Raw genomic sequence first — 17,810 nt, forward strand, 5'->3', positions numbered from 1 at the left:
ACCAGATAAATGACGGGTGGGGTGTTACAACCTAAGAAAGTATTTAGAAGGTCGAACATCACCCAGACTCTTAAAACACGAACCAGTTCGATTCATCGTCTTATAAAATACCGGGCAGGTCACCTGGGAAGACAGTTGGAGTCATATCTTGGTATAAAACTCTTCTGCTGAAATGTGGTATACCGGCGTCTGTGCACCACAAGCACTGCAGTCTTTGGCTCCTTCCGCCAGAGGAGGAATCCATGAATCAACGCCTCAGAGGACAGTGCCCTAACCGGAGGCGCGTTAGGAGTACCTCCTGCCGCAACAACAGCCGGAAGGAGGAACGCCACAGCTGTGTTGTTCGTTTCATCGACTTCAGCTTGTTGTTCCTCAAACTCCTCCCACAGACGCATGATCCTGAGTCTCGACAGCGAGGTAACTGCATGTACAGGGGTAGGAAATTCGGAAACTGTATTTTCCAAGCAGGCATTCTTAGCTGCTTCATTATCCCGAATTCACGCGTGGAATGGTACCCAGCAGAACGACACGTCCTTTGTAACTGGAAAATGGTGCCGAGAATCATCTGAATGAAGTTTTCTGCTGTGTGCACGGTGATGAATAGCCTCAAGGGTACTTAGGAACTCGGTCCAGATGAGGTATTTGGTAGCATATTTACATCGTATCTATTCCAGTGATCTCAATAAAGCACATAATTCAGAGCCATACACTGTGTGCCTATTAGCTAAGCTCATCTTGCCATGCTCTGGAAAAAGCACAGCGCAGCCTATGGATTTCACTTGCTTAGACCCATGAGCGCAAACTATAACATACACAGTGTTCGGATAAAATAAGTAAAACGTCGTTTTAAAAAACATAGTCCAGGGCATAATTCATTTTGTACACTGATAAATCTAAAAATAACTCTGTGTCTTCTTATTAACCAGGGTGGCGAACGACTCCAACCACGATAAAGCACAGAGATACGATCCGCGTTAAGAACAACTGGGCCCTGTTGCGTGCGAAACCAGCATGGACAAGTCGCTCGTTGTGCATTTCTGAATGGTCGTTCCATTGGAGGACGAGAGCCGATGGAGTCCCGGGTTGACGAGCAGTGCTCAAGTACCTGTCCAGAGAGGATTTTGGGAGTTACCTCCATCGTGTGTGGATTGCGCTACAGTTCCCAGCAATTTGTCACCGGTGCAGTTGTATAGTAGTGGGTTACATTTATTCTCGTTCAGGGTCTACTAACAATCCTCTGTTGGCCATTCACCAAATCAGTATTGCCTTCTGGCGTTGCTTGTTTGTTATAGACAACCGCAGTACCTATGAACAGTCTTAAGAGCATTCGATACTTTCTTCTAGATCACTTATGTATATTTTAAACAGTAAAGGTTCTCTCACGCTTTCTTCAGGGACTCCGGAAATAACCTTTACATCGCGATTTTGTTTCGTCATAGGGGACTATCGACAGGGGATCTCAAATTGATTCTGTACGTCTATATTTCCGGAAAGCTTTTGACACCATTTCTCACAAGCGACTTCTAATCAAGCTGCGGGCCTATGGGGTATCGTCTCAGTTGTGCGACTGGATTCGTGATTTCCTGTCAGGAAGGTCGCAGTTCGTAGTAATAGACGGCAAATCATCGAGTAAAATTGAAGTGATATCAGGTGTTCCCCAGGGAAGCGTCCTGGGACTTCTGCTGTTCCTGATCTATATAAATGACCTGGGTGACAATCTGAGCAGTTCTCTTAGGTTGTTCGCAGATGATGCTGTACTCGTAATTTACCGTCTAGTAAGGTCATCCGAAGACCAGTATCAGTTGCAAAGCGATTTGGAAAAGATTGCTGTATGGTGTGGCAGGTGGCAGTTGACGCTAAATAACGAAAAGTGTGAGATGATCCACATGAGTTCCAAAAGAAATCCGTTGAAATTCGATTACTCGATAAATAGTACAATTCTCAAGGCTGTCAATTCAACTAAGTACCTGGGTGTTAAAATCACGAACAACTTCAGTTGGAAAGACCACATAGATAATATTGTGCGGAAGGCGAGCCAAAGGTTGCGTTTCATTGGCAGGACACTTAGAAGATGCAACAAGTCCACTAAAGAGAGAGCTTACACTACACTCGTTCGTCCTCTGTTAGAATATTGCTGCGCGGTGTGGGATCCTTACCAGGTGGGATTGACGGAGGACATCGAGAGGGTGCAAAAAAAGGGGACAGAGTGTGGCAGATATGATACGCGAGTTGGGATGGAAGTCATTAAAGCAAAGACGTTTTTGTCGCGGCGAGAACTATTTACGAAATTTCAGTTACCAACTTTCTCTTCCGAATGCGAAAATATTTTGTTGAGCCCAACCTACATAGGTAGGAATGATCATCAAAATAAAATAAGAGAAATCAGAGCTCGAACAAAATGGTTTAGGTGTTCGTTTTTCCCGCGCGCTGTTCGGGAGTGGAATGGTTGAGAGATAGTATGATTGTGGTTAGATGCACCCTCCGCCAAGCACTTAAATGTGAATTGCAGAGTAATCAAGTAGATGTAGATGTAGACGTATTGGGTTCTACCTGCAAGGAATTCTTGAATTCAGTCGCAAATCTGCTCCGATATCTGTAGGCTCGTACTATTTTTTCACTAAAGGGTAGTGCTGGGCAGTGTCGAAATCCTTCCTGAAGTCAAGGGATACGGTAATGACCCGAGCGCCGTTGTCTGCATCTCTGTGTTTCTCATCGAGGAACAAAGCGAGCTGAGTTTTACACGATCTGTGTTTACGGTATCCATGTTGATTTTTATAGAGGAGATTTTGGTCATAATTCTTGAACATGAAACAATGTCCCATAACTCTACTGGTCTAAGATTATGTGCATCTGTCCTACGATCCTGCTTGAAAACGGGAATGACCTGCGCTTTTTTTCTTATCGCTAGGTACCATTCGTCGCTCCAGCGAGCTATAAAAAACGAATGTTAGAAGGGGAGCAAGTTCTTTCGGATAATCTTTCTAGAATGGTACAGATATCTCATCTGGTCCTGATGCGTTTCCACTATCAAGCGATTGTAGTTGCTTTCGTATTGCGCGATCGCTTATCGTAGATAATGAATAGAGGATTTCGAACCATTTACTGATTTTACGTACGACCAAAACCTCTTAGGTTTTTACTAGGGTCAGTTGACAAAATTTTATTTTCAATGTCAATGAACGCTTCTCTCATTGTTCTCCTTACGCTCATTTTCGCTTCGTTCAGCATTTGTCTGTCACCTGTGATGAAGCTGTCTTTGATTAATAGCTGTTTTCTAACGCGGCTCTTAAACCACGATGGGTCTCCCTTCCCTGTGCATACCTGACGACTCTGATAGCTCCGAGTCTTTGGGGCAGATACTCGGTTGCGGCTCCATGGGATTTAGACATCGTCACTCGGCCAACTTTAACATTTTGTAAGCACGTCCCTCGGTCCACGCCATCTCTGTTGGAAAAACGTCGCTCCTTTCTCCTTATTGGCAGTAAATTTAATGAGGATCATATAGGGCTCGATGTCTTCCGCGACCACTGCTTGCGCCTCCATTGTGAGATGATAAAGCACTAGAACGTGGCTGTACATAATCGCGCGACCAACGTATTTACGTGGTTCTGCCTACTGCCGGGACAAGTGTTTACTTTTACGAATGACTCGTACGCTACGCACTCTGGCGGGCGCCCCTGTCAATGAGTGTGAAGGAGGCCCGCAATCAGAGAGCGTGCGGCGCGGCGGCCGGGCCCCGGCGTGGCACCGTTAAGGCTCCCGAGGCTCTGCCCCCGCATTCCTCACTAATTGGACGTCTGCCCCCCCCCCCCCCCCCCCCCCCCCCCCCCCCTGTGGCACGGCTCCCATCGCCCATCGACAGTTGTCAGCCGCCGCCGCGCGTGCCTCACACAGGAAGACGCGCTGACGTCACACCGCACTGCAGCTTCCGGAGCACACCGCACAACCCTGTCTCGTCGTGTTTATTAACTTTCTCCGGACACTAACCGTTCAGCCAGACTCAGATATTACAATCAGCAACGCCTATTTTAAAGTATGTTCAAAATTACTTCAGGGTTGACAGTTCCGCAGAACCACGTAGAGGTACAGAGCAGAGTTGTCACGTTGTTGTTGTTGTTGTGGTCTTCAGTCCTGAGACTGGTTTGATGCAGCTCTCCATGCTACTCTATCCTGTGCAAGCTTCTTCATCTCCCAGTACTTACTGCAACCTACATCCTTCTGAATCTGCTTAGTGTATTCATCTCTTGGTCTCCCTCTACGATTTTTACCCTCCACGCTGCCCTCCAGTACTAAATTTGTGATCCCTTGATGCCTCAGAACATGTCCTACCAACCGGTCCCTTCTTCTTGTGAAGTTGTGTCACAAACTTCTCCCCAATCCTATTCAACACCTCCTCATTAGTTATGTGATCTACCCGTCGAATCTTCAGCATTCTTCTGTAGCACCACATTTCGAAAGCTTCTATTCTCTTCTTGTCTAAACTATTTATCGTCCATGTTTCACTTCCATACATGGCTACACTCCATACAAATACTTTCAGAAACGACTTCCTGACACTTAAATCTATACTCGATGTTAACAAATTTCTCTTCTTCAGAAACGCTTTCCTTGCCATTGCCAGTCTACTTTTTATACTCTCTCTACTTCGACCATCATCAGTTATTTTGCTCCCCAAATAGCAAAACTCCTTTACTACTTTAAGTGTCTTATTTCCTAATCTAATTCCCTCAGCATCACCCGACTTAATTCGACTACATTCCATTATCCATTCTCACGTACCGCAAGATTAATCTTACGTTCCCTTCAACTGTCTCAAGCAGACAAACTATTCACTGCACACATACGAAATTTGCATCTATGTGTTCTAGCAGAGCAGTTCTGCGTTTTCATTATAGTTTCACAGTATACTGCGAGGGAGTGTTGAAAAGTAACGCCTCCGAATTTTTCATGTGAAAACTTTTTTTAAATAAAACAAGCGTCATTAACATTCTACATCTTTATTCTTCATGCCTACATATTTCAACCCTTCTGCCACCAGAGGGCTCCCGATTGTAGGGTGTAACATGGCAGCGTGAGAAACAGCGTGCTGTAATCTAGTTTCGAATTCGAAGAGGTCGTCCGCACACGGATCACCTTGTCCTTCACCATGACATCTGCAACAATCCGGCACCTTGCGTGGCTGTCATCGATCATCCCTCATACAGTCCCGACTTGGCTTTATCCGATTTTCATCTGTCCCCAAAACTTAGGGAATATCTACGACAGCCGGCCAGTGTGGCCGTGTGGTTCTAGGCACTTCAGTCTGGAACCGCGTGACCGCTACGGTAGCAGGTTCGAAACCTGCCTCGGGCATGGATGTGTGTGATGTCCTTAGGTTAGTTAGGTTTAAGTAGTTCTAAGTTCTAGGGGACTGATGACCACAGATGTTAAGTCCCATAGTGCTCAGAGCCATTTGAACCAAATACCTACGAGGACTTCAGTTTGGTAGTGCTGAAGCGGTGCAACTCTGAGGTTGTAGCTCCGTCAATAAAGTCAATCGTTCGACAGTGACGGTGTCAAAAAACTAGTTTCTCGTTGGGAGAAATGCGCTCGTCGCCAGGGTGACTATGTTGAGAAATAAATACACTGAAGAGTCAAAGAAACTGGTGGACCTGCCTAATATCGTGTAAGTTTCCCGCGAGCACCCAGAAGTGCCGAAACACGACGTGTCATGGACTCGATTAGGGTCTGAAGTAGTGTGGAGAGAATTGACACCATGAAGCCTGCAGAGCTGTCCATAATTCAGTAAGAGTACGAGGAGATGGATATCTCTTCTGAACAGCACGTTGCGAGGCATCCCAGATAAGTTTTATAATGTTCATGTCTAGGGAGTTTGGGGGCCAGCGAAAGCGTTTAAAATCAGAAGAGTGTTCCTGAAGCCACTCTGTAGCAATTCTGGACGTGTTGTGTGCCGTAGTGTCCTGCTGGAATTGCCCATGTCCGTCGGAATGCACAATGGACATGAATGGATGCAAGTGATCAGACAGGATGCTTACGTACATGTCACCCGTCAGAGTCGTATCTAGACGTATCAGGGGTCCCATATCACTCCAACTGCACTATTACTGAGCCTCCACTAGCTTTAACAGTCACCTGATGACATGCAGGGCCCATGGATTGATGAGGTTGTCTCCATACCCGTACACTCGATACAATTTTAAATGAGACTCGTCCGACCAGGCTACATGTTTCCAGTCATCAACAGTCCAGTGTCGGTGTTGACGGGCCCAGGCGAGGCGTAAAGCTTTGTATCGTGCAGTCATCAAGAGTACACGAGTGGGCCTTCGGCTCCGAAAGCCCATATCGACGATGTTTCGTTGGATTGTTCGCACGCTTACACTTGCTGTTGGCCCACCACTGAAATCTACAGCAATTTGCGAAAGAGTTGCTCTTCTGTCACGTTGAACGATTCTCTTCAATCGTCGTTGGCCCCATTCTTGCAGGATTTTTTCCGGCCACAGTGATGTCGGAGATTTGATGTTTTACCTGATTTCTGATATTCACGGTAACGTGAACTGGTCGTACGGGAAAATCCCCACTTCATCGCTACCAGTGTCCCATCGCTAGTGCGCCGACTATAACACCACGTTCAAACTCACTTAAATCTTAATAACCTGCCATTGTGGTAGCAGTATCAGACCTAACAACTGTGCCAGACACTAGTTGTCTTATACAGGCGTTGCCGCCCGCAGAGCATATTCTGCCTGTTTACATACACCTGTATTTGAAGACGCGTGCCTATACCAGTTTCTTTGGCGCTTCAGTGTATAATAAAGCATGGGTAACAGAGTGCAACTAAGTGTGTTGATGCTGAGGGAATAGGATTAGAAAATGAAGTGAGGGGAGCAAGATCTGACTTTAATGTCCCATCGCCGATCAGGTCATTGATGATGGGGCACAATCTCTGAAAGGAGCCATCCCGACATTCGCCTTTAGCGATTTAGGGAAATGATGAAAAAATCAACATCTGTATGGCCATACGCCATATTTGAGCCGTGGTCCTACCGAATACGAATCTATTGTCTTACCACTGGTCCACCTCACCCGGTACACGAGGAAATGACATACTGGAGCTACGCCGTTTTTTTGCTATTTTCGGAGTTTTGCTTTTTTCGGATTAAAATAACAGACGATGGCAGAGATAAAGAATGTAGTATACATACAGGCAATAGTAAGAAAAGCTCTCCTAAAAAAGAGAAATAAGCTCTCCGGACAAAAAATTTGTCATCCCAGTGTGCACGAGCAGACGAATTGTTAAGCGTTTACAGATGGCGCAGCGGTCACGTCACGTCGCCAACCGTGCGCGCACTTCCTCTACGTGAGCATCAGACACTATCGGTAAGACATTCGTGTTTCAGACGGACATTGTACATAAACGTCACAGAATGGCAAAAAAAGAAAATAGTGCTTGGCCGTGCCCCTGGCCTTACAGAGTGTGAAGTTGCTGGATTTGTTGGTATTCCCCAACGGATTGTTCGTGTCCACAATCAGTGATGTAACATACGTGGCAACGAAACACGGTGTTAGAACTATGGTCGGAAAAAGATTCTGACTGAGAGGGACCGGAGAAGCGTATCACGGCTTATGAATCAAGGTCACTTGCAAACCCGAAGGAACTGCTGCCTGTTAGCGAGAGAACACTGAAACGGAAACTGCACACAAAGAACATTTGGAGTCGGTTACCTTGCAAGAAGCCATTGCTCACACAGGTATATAAAGACGAAAGCAGCAAAGTTCATCAGACTGCAAGAAAATGTGAACGGTTTTCTGAACACTCCCCAAGCAATTACATCTCGATCAGCGTGCAGTATCAACTGACGTGAATCGCGTAGAAAATCTGTAGGACGTGTTGCAACAATATGTAAAACGCAGACATCAGCATCCGCATAATTTGGTGGAATTGCGCTATCAAATCCTCAGCGAATGGCTTAAGCTGGACACGACGTACCTGCAGAACCTTGTGGAATCACTTCCTAATCGAATTCAGATGATAATCAAGTCCAGGGGCGGAAGCACAGGCTGTTAAATGATGCTCGTAATGATTTTTCTAGGGGCTACTAATTTTTTGTCCGATGAGCTTACGTCACACATACGAATTTACCTTTATCAAATAACATTTTGGTCTCACAAGACGAAGGTGATTCTACTGTTATTAATAATTGACAGGTTACACCTTAAAATTGTCTTTATTCTAGTAGATGTAAAGACATCATCAGATCTCCACAAAGCAGAATAGACGAAAGTGCAATTATTATTATTAATTACAAAATATGAGTGCATGAATATGAAAGCACTACACCCATTCGGCTTGTTATGAAGTAATCTATCACAGCCATGGCATTAACATCTCTGTCACATTATAAAAAATGCCGTTCCTACTCTATACGACACTTATAGGAATGGGTATCTCTACCAACACACAGCGCAGAAGCATGCTCGGCTTAAACAGTACAAATTATAATGTAAGGTGGTCATGCCATTTTGTATTGTACACTAACGGCCATTAAAATTGCTACACCACGAAGTTGACGTGCTATAGAGGCGAAATTTAACCGACACGAAGAAGATGCTGTGATATGCAAATGATTAGCTTTTCAGAGCATTCACACAAGGTGGCGACACCTACAACGTGCTGACGTGAGGAAAGTTTCCAACCGATTTCTCATACACAAACAGCAGCTGACCGGCGTTGCCTGGTGAAACGTTGTTGTGATGCCTCGTGTAAGGAGGAGAAATGCGTAGCATCACGTTTCGGACTTTGATAAAGATCGGATTGTAGCCTATCGCGATTGCGGTTTATCGTATTGCGACATTGCTGCTCGCGTTGGCCGAGATCCAATGACTGTTAGCAGAATATGGAATCGGTGGGTTCAGGAGGGTAATACGGAACGCCGTGCTGGATCCCAACGGCCTCGTATCACTAGCAGTCGAAATGACAGGCATCTTATCCGAATGGCTGTAACGGATGGTGCAACCACGTCGCGATCCCTGAGTCAACAGATGGGGACCTTTGCAAGACAACAACCATCTGCACGAACAGTTCGAAGACGTTTGCAGCAGCATGGACTATCAGCTCGGAGACCGTGGCTGCAGTTACCCTTGACGCTGCATCACAGACAGCAGCGTCTGCGATGGTGTACTCAACGACGAACCTGGGTGCACGAATGGCAAAACGTCATTTTTTCGTATGAATCCAGGTTCTGTTTACAGCATCATGATGGTCGCATCCGTGTTTGGCGACATCGCTGTGAACGCACACTGGAAGCATGTATTCGTCATCGCCATACTGGCGTATCAACCGGCGTGATGGTATGGGGGGCCATTGGTTACACATCTCTGTCACCTCTTGTTTGCATTGACGACACTTTGAACAGTGGACGTTACATTCCAGATGTGTTACGATCCGTGGCTCTATCATTCATTCGACTCCTGCGAAACCCTACATTTCAGCAGGGTAATGCACGACCGCATGTTGCAGGTCCTATACGGACCTTGCTGGATACAGAAAATGTTCGACTGCTGCTCTGGCCAGCACATTCTCCAGATCTCTCACCAATTGAAAACGTCTGGTGGCCGAGCAACTGGCTCGTCACAATACGCCAGTCACTACTCTTGATGAACTGTGGTATCATGTTGAAGCTGCATGGGCACACGCCATCCAGGCTCTGACTCAATGCCCAGGCGTATCAAGGCCGTTATTACGGCCAGAGGTGGTTGTTCTGGGTACTGATTTCTCAGGATCTATGCATCCAAACTGCGTGAAAATGTAATCACGTATCAGTTCTAGTATAATATATTTGTGCAATGAATACCCGTTTATCATCTGCATTTCTTCTTGGTGTTGCAATTTTAATGGCCAGTAGTGTATGTTATGTCATCGATGTGCACGTCAGAGAGAGAAGAAGTTACGTTACTGTTAAACAATCTTTGGTATCTTTGGTCTTGTCGTGGCACAGTCTTCGCTTCTGCGCAGTCTTACACATTCTTAGACGAAGTGCGGTAGCTGATGGAAGTATTTAGTAGTGCTGTGTGGACTTGCGATTGTGTCTGTCAGACAAAGACATGACAGCAAGGATGATTACGCGTATAATGTATATAATGAGAGGTGAAAGGAATATTAATTTTGAAGAATGTGATTGTTCTTGAAGAGAAGAAGAGTGAGGTAAGACTGCACCACTGCACACCTAATTTGTCGGAATGATTATCGCCAGCTAGTTAACTTGCTCAGCCCTGAAAGAAAGATCACCCCGCTTCCCTGAGTCATGTATTAACATATTAAATGATTAAGCTGTTTGGTTTTTATAGAAATTCTCTGTTAACATTGTACCCTCTTTAAATAATTGTTCACTTTGTTAAGCATAGTAATGTTCAGACCAATGTTACGTATGAAGATCACGCGAAGCTTTACTCTGTCTTTTTAAATATATATTTCATTCTAAAATCGTTGTCTTGGAATATCATTTCATAGGAATAGTTACTCTTCCCACCACACTGTTTATCATTACGCATTACCTCATGCAACAGTTTGAATGTGTATTTAGAAACAGATATGTAGCTTAGCCGCTGCCTGCTTTCTGTTTCCTGTTGTGCTTTCTAGAGATCTGCAACAATGTTGTCAAGACTCGAGATACGTGGAAATTTTGATTAGGGCCAAACAATTGTTTTTACTTCCGTTGTGCGTTTAATTCAAAGACAAGCTGCATTCAGATTAGTTACAGTTCAGTTCAAATTAGGTTCAGCTTAGTCAAAGGTTAGCATATGAGTGTAAGTTGGATAACAGTTTGTGAATACATAGTGGGAGGTAAAGTTGGGCTAAATTTCATACAGAAACAAATATAGTAGAGAGGTTATGAAATCTATATCTTAGTACCTTCGTCAAGATGAAGGAATTCATTGAAATCAAAATACAGATCGGTTAATGTACTCCTTGATCGAAACCAGATGTAAGTGGTATCTTAATGCGTAACTACTAAAGGGAGTAACTAACCTGCTACTAACGCAAAAAAACACACTCAGTCTTAAGCCAAAGGAGTTAATAAGTACTGTAATGAGCCGTTATGAATGCTATATCACGTTAATGGAACTTAAATCATATACGTTAACAGTTCTTACAAAGTGTAAGCCACCAACATCAATTAAATTTAATTGTTCAATTAAAAGGGCTTTCATGAGGGTCCATAGCATTAACTCAAGCATCATAAACGTGGAACTCGCAAGTACACAGAACAGTGTTCTGACCACGACTGACATTTACAACGTACTGAGGACACTGCACAGGTGGTGTTCGTAGTCAACCACAACAGAACAACCAACAGGCTATGCATTTACGTTCAAACACGCTTTTCTCGCCATGTTTCCATATTTTAGTCCAACCCCTGTATGTCAGCCGTACTCTCTAACGAGATCGCATTATCTGTTCGATGCTCACCCGACTTATTTAGTGGTCTCAAGCAAGCAAACGAGTGGCTGCGTTTGAAATCTGGTGTTAATATCCTACATATTTTCCATGTAGCCTCGAGTGTTACGGATATCACAGAGACTATCAAGTAATGGTGAAATGGGACGCCTGTTATAATAGTGACAAAAGATTATCCCAGAATAGAATTTAGCGGTCAAAAATTACGAGGGCGTGCTAAATAGTAATACAGTATCTCCGAATGTTCTGTTCTGAAAATCAGTCGAGGTATTACATGTCGTGCATATTACTCGGCCGACTTCCCCACTTTACTAACGTAAGATGCAAACCTCTGCTGCTAGCGGACTTCAAATTGTAGTAACGTAACTATGTCGGTGCGTGATAAACAACTCAGGAAACTGAAAGCACGGATTCGAAGAGTTCGCCCACATATGGAACATCCTCTCCTTCACTAGGACACATCACTACGACAATGCCAGAACATACACGAGCCCCGCGACATCTGCAACAATCCGTAGCCTTGGGTTCATTGTCACTGATCATTCTCCATACAACCCCGATGTGGCTCCATCCGATTTATACTCGTTTCCAAAACTTAAATAACATCTCGATGACTTCACTTTAATAATGATGAAGCGATGCAAGTAAAGCCGAACTTGTGACTCTGTTGACAGAGTCAAACATTCTACAGTGACGTATCTACAAACTGGTCTCTCTTTGGGAGAAGTATGTTCGTCACCAAGGTGACTATATTGAGAAATAAGTATGCAGACATGAAGAATAAAGATACAGAATGTTAATAAAGTCTGTTTCATTTAAAAATCTTTAAGAGCTTCCGCGTAAAAAAGTCGAAGGCATTACTTTTAAGCACACCCTCGTAATTCTACTTTCATGACGTTTTCTATTGAATGGAAGGCGTATTGCTTGTTATTGAGTTTTTTTTTTGAATTTGTGAAATAATACTAATGCATCACGTGAGTTTTTTTCAAAGGTACATGTTAGCATCTTCAAACAATTTATACTGTAAATATGATAGTAAGCTACTGTGAGGCACTTTGCATGTGCTCGATCTCATCGTTCATCAGTCATAAGCCGAGTTCCGTCAATTCCATCATGAGTAAGAGGCTTCAGGAACGTAGAAACGAGTGAAGTTATACAGCAACATGGAGGAACAACCATTGCAGGCAAGCTTTGCAATGTTTTTTATGTACCACATTGGTATTTTTTTATATATTTTTATCTGTTACACAATTACACGTGATATTACGCTTCAAGATGCCGCAATAGATTAAAATAGGGCTCACCAGCGCGTTTTGCACAGAACGTTTTACATAATGCGTCAATATGCTATACTTATCGTAACGATGATCATGACTCAGATAACAGCCTTAATACATTTGACCATGACATAGACCTCGAGCTGCTTAACACACATTCGGTGATCATTGAAGATATATCATTGCAAGTCACATAATACGATTTTCATATTTTTAATCTCCATGTACGATGAAATTATCACTGTAACGTTAACAGTTTACCACTTTATGTATATGTTATAAGAAATATGAAATTCTTTACATTGTATTTTGAAGACTTAATCTTACATTGTTAGACTGCTGCTGTCTGGAGGCGCCTCAAAACACGGCCCGGTACACAGTTTTAATCTGTCAGGAAGTTTCATATCAGCGCACACTCCGCTGCAGAGTGAAAATCTCATTCTGGAAATATCCCCAGGCTGTGACTAAGCCATGTCTCCGCAGTATCCTTTCTTTCAGGAGTGCTAGTTCTGCAAGTTTCGCAGGAGAGCTTCTGTAAAGTTTGGAAGGTAGGAGACGAGGTACTGGCAGAAGTAAATCTGTGAGGACGAGGCGTGAGTCGTGCTTGGGTAGCTCAGTTGGTAGAGCACTTGCCCGCGAAAGGCAAAGGTCCCGAGTTCGAGTCTCGGCCCGGCACACAGTTTTAATCTGCCAGGAAGTTTCATATCAGCGCACACTTCGCTGCAGAGTGAAAATCTCATTCTAGTAAGCGACTGCTTTTATCTTGCCACATTGCTTTTTCTATATCTTTACCGATTTCGGAGAATAGTATCAGAAATCTATACTCGTATACTGGAAACTTAAAACATGTTTCATATGGGTATTACAGTTAACTACAATATACATCGCGAAGTACTGCTATTGTAATAAATTTTAGAGTGAATGGCTAATTAGGTATTCTGTTCCTTTACTTCTGAATATCTGCGGATTTTGACTTTCTGCCTTGATTTTGCCGGAACCACATGCTGCTAATAAGTTTTCATCAGAATAGAAAACGTCATGATCAAGCCGCAAAGTCTATATGTAAATTATTTTGACCTTATAAGTATTGGGCTTGCAAGTATCACATTTCATACAAAATGTGTTCTTATCATTAATCACGTATTTCACTCGGTAGTAAACGATTTGGAAGGTGAGTGAAGAAACCTCAAGGTCCGTCAAGCGGCTTTTAAAATTCTCGGTTAGCGAACTTGTTACAACACTAGCGAACCCGGCAATGCTTCGCTATTGGTGAATGTGTATAGGAACTGAATATACGTCCTAATCCCCTTCTCCTCCTCTTTCTGTCCATCCCCTCCTCGCCCTCTCTCTGTTCATTCCCTATTCCTCCTCTCTCTGTCTATCTCCTACCCCTTCTTTATTGTCCATCACCTCTTTTCCTCTTTCTTGATTCGCATTCATTGTTATTGCAAACTAAACCTTGGCTGGGAACTGAAGATAATCCCTGGGAATTGAATAGATAATCCCGTTTGGATGTCAGCACCATGAGAAAGATTTATAAGTGCAAAGCAGACAAAACTAAGCTTCTTGGTTGGCTAGTTAATGTACTAGTGTCTACTAACTATCTGGACACTAGGAATTTTATACACAGAGTTGCATTTAGTGTGCGCCCTTTGATCTCTGCTTGTCGTACTTGCAAGTCATTTTTAATAGTTGGAAATGCACGTCATTGTTATTAGTTTGTAAAATTAAGAGGTAAGCTGAAGCTTACTGGCAGATTAAGACTGTGTGCCGGATCGAGACTCGAACTCGGGACCTTTGCCTTTCGCGGGCAAGTGCTCTACCACATGAGCTACCCAGGCACGATTCACAAGCCCTCCTTACAGCTTCAATTCTGCCAGTATCTCGTCTCCTACCTTCCAAATTTCACAGAAGCTCTTCTGCGAAACCTCGCAGAACCGGCACTACCGGAAGAAAGGATATTGCGGAGAGGGGTCGTGAGTCTTGCTTGGGTAGCTCGCTTGGTAGAGCAGTTGCCCGCGAAAGGCAAAGGTCCCGAGTTCGGGTCTCGGTATGGCACACAGTTATAACCTGCGAGGATGTTTCATATCAGCGCACACTGCGCTGCAGAGTGAAAATCTCATTCACGATGTAAGCTCTTTGCTACAAATCTGATATAAGTCCGTTCCAGAGTTCTTCTATCTGTGTCTAGTATGGACGTGTTTAGACTTTTTATCAGTCATCAGCAGCTATCATAGTTTTTGGGTAGTTCTCCTAAGTCTTTAGCAAATCATTTGTGTTCTTCACTATACTTAATACTTTCCTAATTTGAATTTAGTTCTATTCAGGAGACAACGCTGGTTAATTTCACGCTTTGTTTTTAATTCCGAAGGTATGACCTCGTATTCTACACTGAAGAGCCAAAGAAACTGGTACACCTGCCTAATAACGTGAAAGGCCCTGCGATCACGCAGAAGTGCCGCAACACAACGTGGCATGGACTCGACTAATGTCTCAAGCAGTTCTGGAGGGAATTGACACAACGAATCCTGCAAGGCTGTCCATAAATCCCTAAGAGAACGGGAGGGTGGAGATATCTTCTCAACAGCACTTTGCAAGCCATCCCAGATGTTCGTGTCTGGGGAGTTTTTTGGGCAGCGGAAGTGTTTAAACTCAGAACAACACTCCTGGAGCCACTCTGTAGCAATTCTGGACGCGTGGTGTATCGCTTTGCCCTGCTGGAACTGTCCGAGTCCATTGAAATCTGCTGCAATTTACGGAGGGTTTGCACTTCTGTCACGTTGAGCATTTCTCTTCAGTCGTCATTGGTCCCGTTCTTGCAGGATCTTTTTCCGGCCGCAGCGATGTCGGAGATTTGATGGTTTCCCGGTTTCCTGATATTAACGGTACACTCGTGAAATGATCGTACGGGAAAATCCCCACTTTATCGCTACCTCGGAGATGCTGTGTCACATCACTCGTGCGCCGACTGCAACACCACGTTTAAACTCAGCTAAATCTTGATAAACTGTCATTATAGCAGCAGCAAACTATCTAACAACTGCGACAGGCACTTGTTGTCTTATATAGGCGATTACATATCACTGTATTTGAATACGCATGCCTATCCAGTTCCTTTAGCGCCTCAGAGTATAAGGGGCGATCAAAAATTTCGGCATGGGGCCGTTGCTGCACGGTATGTGCAGCGCAGCGCGAGTTTGGTGCGTTCATATAAGAAAAGACATGTAGGCAAGGAATTAGTGTGCCATTTATGTCTTTCCGACGTGCGGGAACGTGAACTATAGAGACGTTATTACGAAACGCGTCCAAACAGGACCAACGTGCTGTTATTCTTGCCTACCGAAGAACGAACAACGGTAGACATGCACCGAAGAAAGAAGAATGCGGGAGCATGTCTGTCGAAAATCATCGTTGTGCAATGGCACGGCCAGTTCCGTGCTGCTGCTTCATGATAACGCAGTCTCCGTATTTCAGATGTAAGGCAGAAGTGACGCCAAGTCAAGTGGAAGACACTCGAGCACCCGCCCTGTACTCCTGATCTCTCCCATGCGATTATCACGCCTTCCGTCCCTTAAAAAACGCCTTGACGGATCAACAATCCTGTCGGGCGAGGACGTGCAGCCGGCAGTTACGGGCTTCTTCACGCAGGAGGATATGGTGTTCCACCAAACGAATATCTTCAAGCTGATCCGTCGGTGGGACGACTGCCTCAACGCTCACGGTGATTTTGTCTGATTGGCATACCAATTCTGGACTGTACGGCCATCGAACGGGAACTTTTTGCTCGCCCTCTTATAAAAGCTTTTGAAATGTGATCCAACAGAAGAATCCTGAAGATGAGATGGGTAGATCGGATAACTAATGAAGAGATACTAAATCGAATCTGGAAGAAAACGAATGTAGGCACAACTTGACTAAAAAAAAAGGTATTGATCGATAGGTGGAGGGAGACCAAGGTTGGAATACGGTACATCTACATTTATACTCCGCAAGCCACCCAACGGTGTGTGGTGGAGGGCACTTTACGTGCCACTGTCATTACCTCCCTTTCCCGTTCCAGTCGCGTATGGTTCGCGGGAAGAACGACTGCCTCCGTGCGCGCTCGAATCTCTCCAACTTTACATTCGTGATCTCCTCGGGAGGTATAAGTAGGGGGAAGCAATATATTCGATACCTCATTCAGAAACGCACCCTCTCGAAAACCGGACAGCAAGCTACACCGCGATGCAGAGCACCTCTCTTGCGGAGTCTGCCACTTGAGTTTGCTAAACATCTCCGTAACGCTATCACGCTTACCAAATAACTCTGTGACGAAACGCGCCGCTCTTCTTTGGATCTTCTCTATCTCCTCTGTCAACCCGATCTGGTACGGATCCCACACTGATGAGCAGTACTCAAGTATAGGTCGAACGAGTGTTTTGTAAGCCACCTCCTTTGCTGATGGACTACCTTTTCTAAAGACTCTCCCAATGAATCTCAACCTGGCACCCGCCTTACCAACAACTAATTTTATATGATCATTCCACTACAAATCGTTCCGTACGCATACCCCCAGATATTTTACAGAAGTAACTGCTACCAGTGTTTGTTCCGCTATCATATAATCATACAGTAAAGGATCTTTCTTTCTATGTATTCGCAATACATTACATTTGGCTATGTTAAGGGTCAGTTGCCACTCCCTGCACCAAGTGCCTATCCGCTGCAGATCTTCCTGCATTTCGCTGCAATTTTCTAATGCTGCAACTTCTCTGTATACTACAGCATCGTCCGCGAAAAGCCGCATGCAACTTCCGACACTACCTACCAGGTCATTTATATATATTGTGAAAAGCAATGGTCCCATAACACTCCCCTGTGGCACGCCAGAGGTTACTTCAACGTCTGTAACCAGGTTCAAATCAATGTAGGTTGCTGTAGTTATGTGCAGATGAAGAGACTTGCACAGGACAGACTTGCGTGAAGAAGTGCACCAAACCAGTCCTCAAGCTGTAGACCGTAACAACAACAATAACAACAACATAGTGCTACGAGCTTCAACGGGCTTTTTACGTTCTGACGAAAAATTCCAAATGCAT

General features: G+C 44.3%; 1 protein-coding gene and 1 non-coding gene across 2 annotated transcripts in view; one reads left to right on the top strand and one right to left on the bottom strand.

Annotated features, from left to right (window-relative positions):
* Window positions 1-17,810, bottom strand: part of LOC124612495 — a 671,121-nt gene that overhangs the window by 124,382 nt on the left and 528,929 nt on the right. The window lies entirely within an intron of this gene.
* On the top strand, window positions 13,334-13,408 carry Trnas-cga. The gene has a single exon. It is a non-coding gene; the product is annotated as a tRNA-Ser (tRNA).

Source organism: Schistocerca americana, chromosome 1 (assembly GCF_021461395.2).
Source record: "Schistocerca americana isolate TAMUIC-IGC-003095 chromosome 1, iqSchAmer2.1, whole genome shotgun sequence".
Classification (NCBI taxonomy): Eukaryota; Metazoa; Arthropoda; class Insecta; order Orthoptera; family Acrididae; genus Schistocerca; species Schistocerca americana.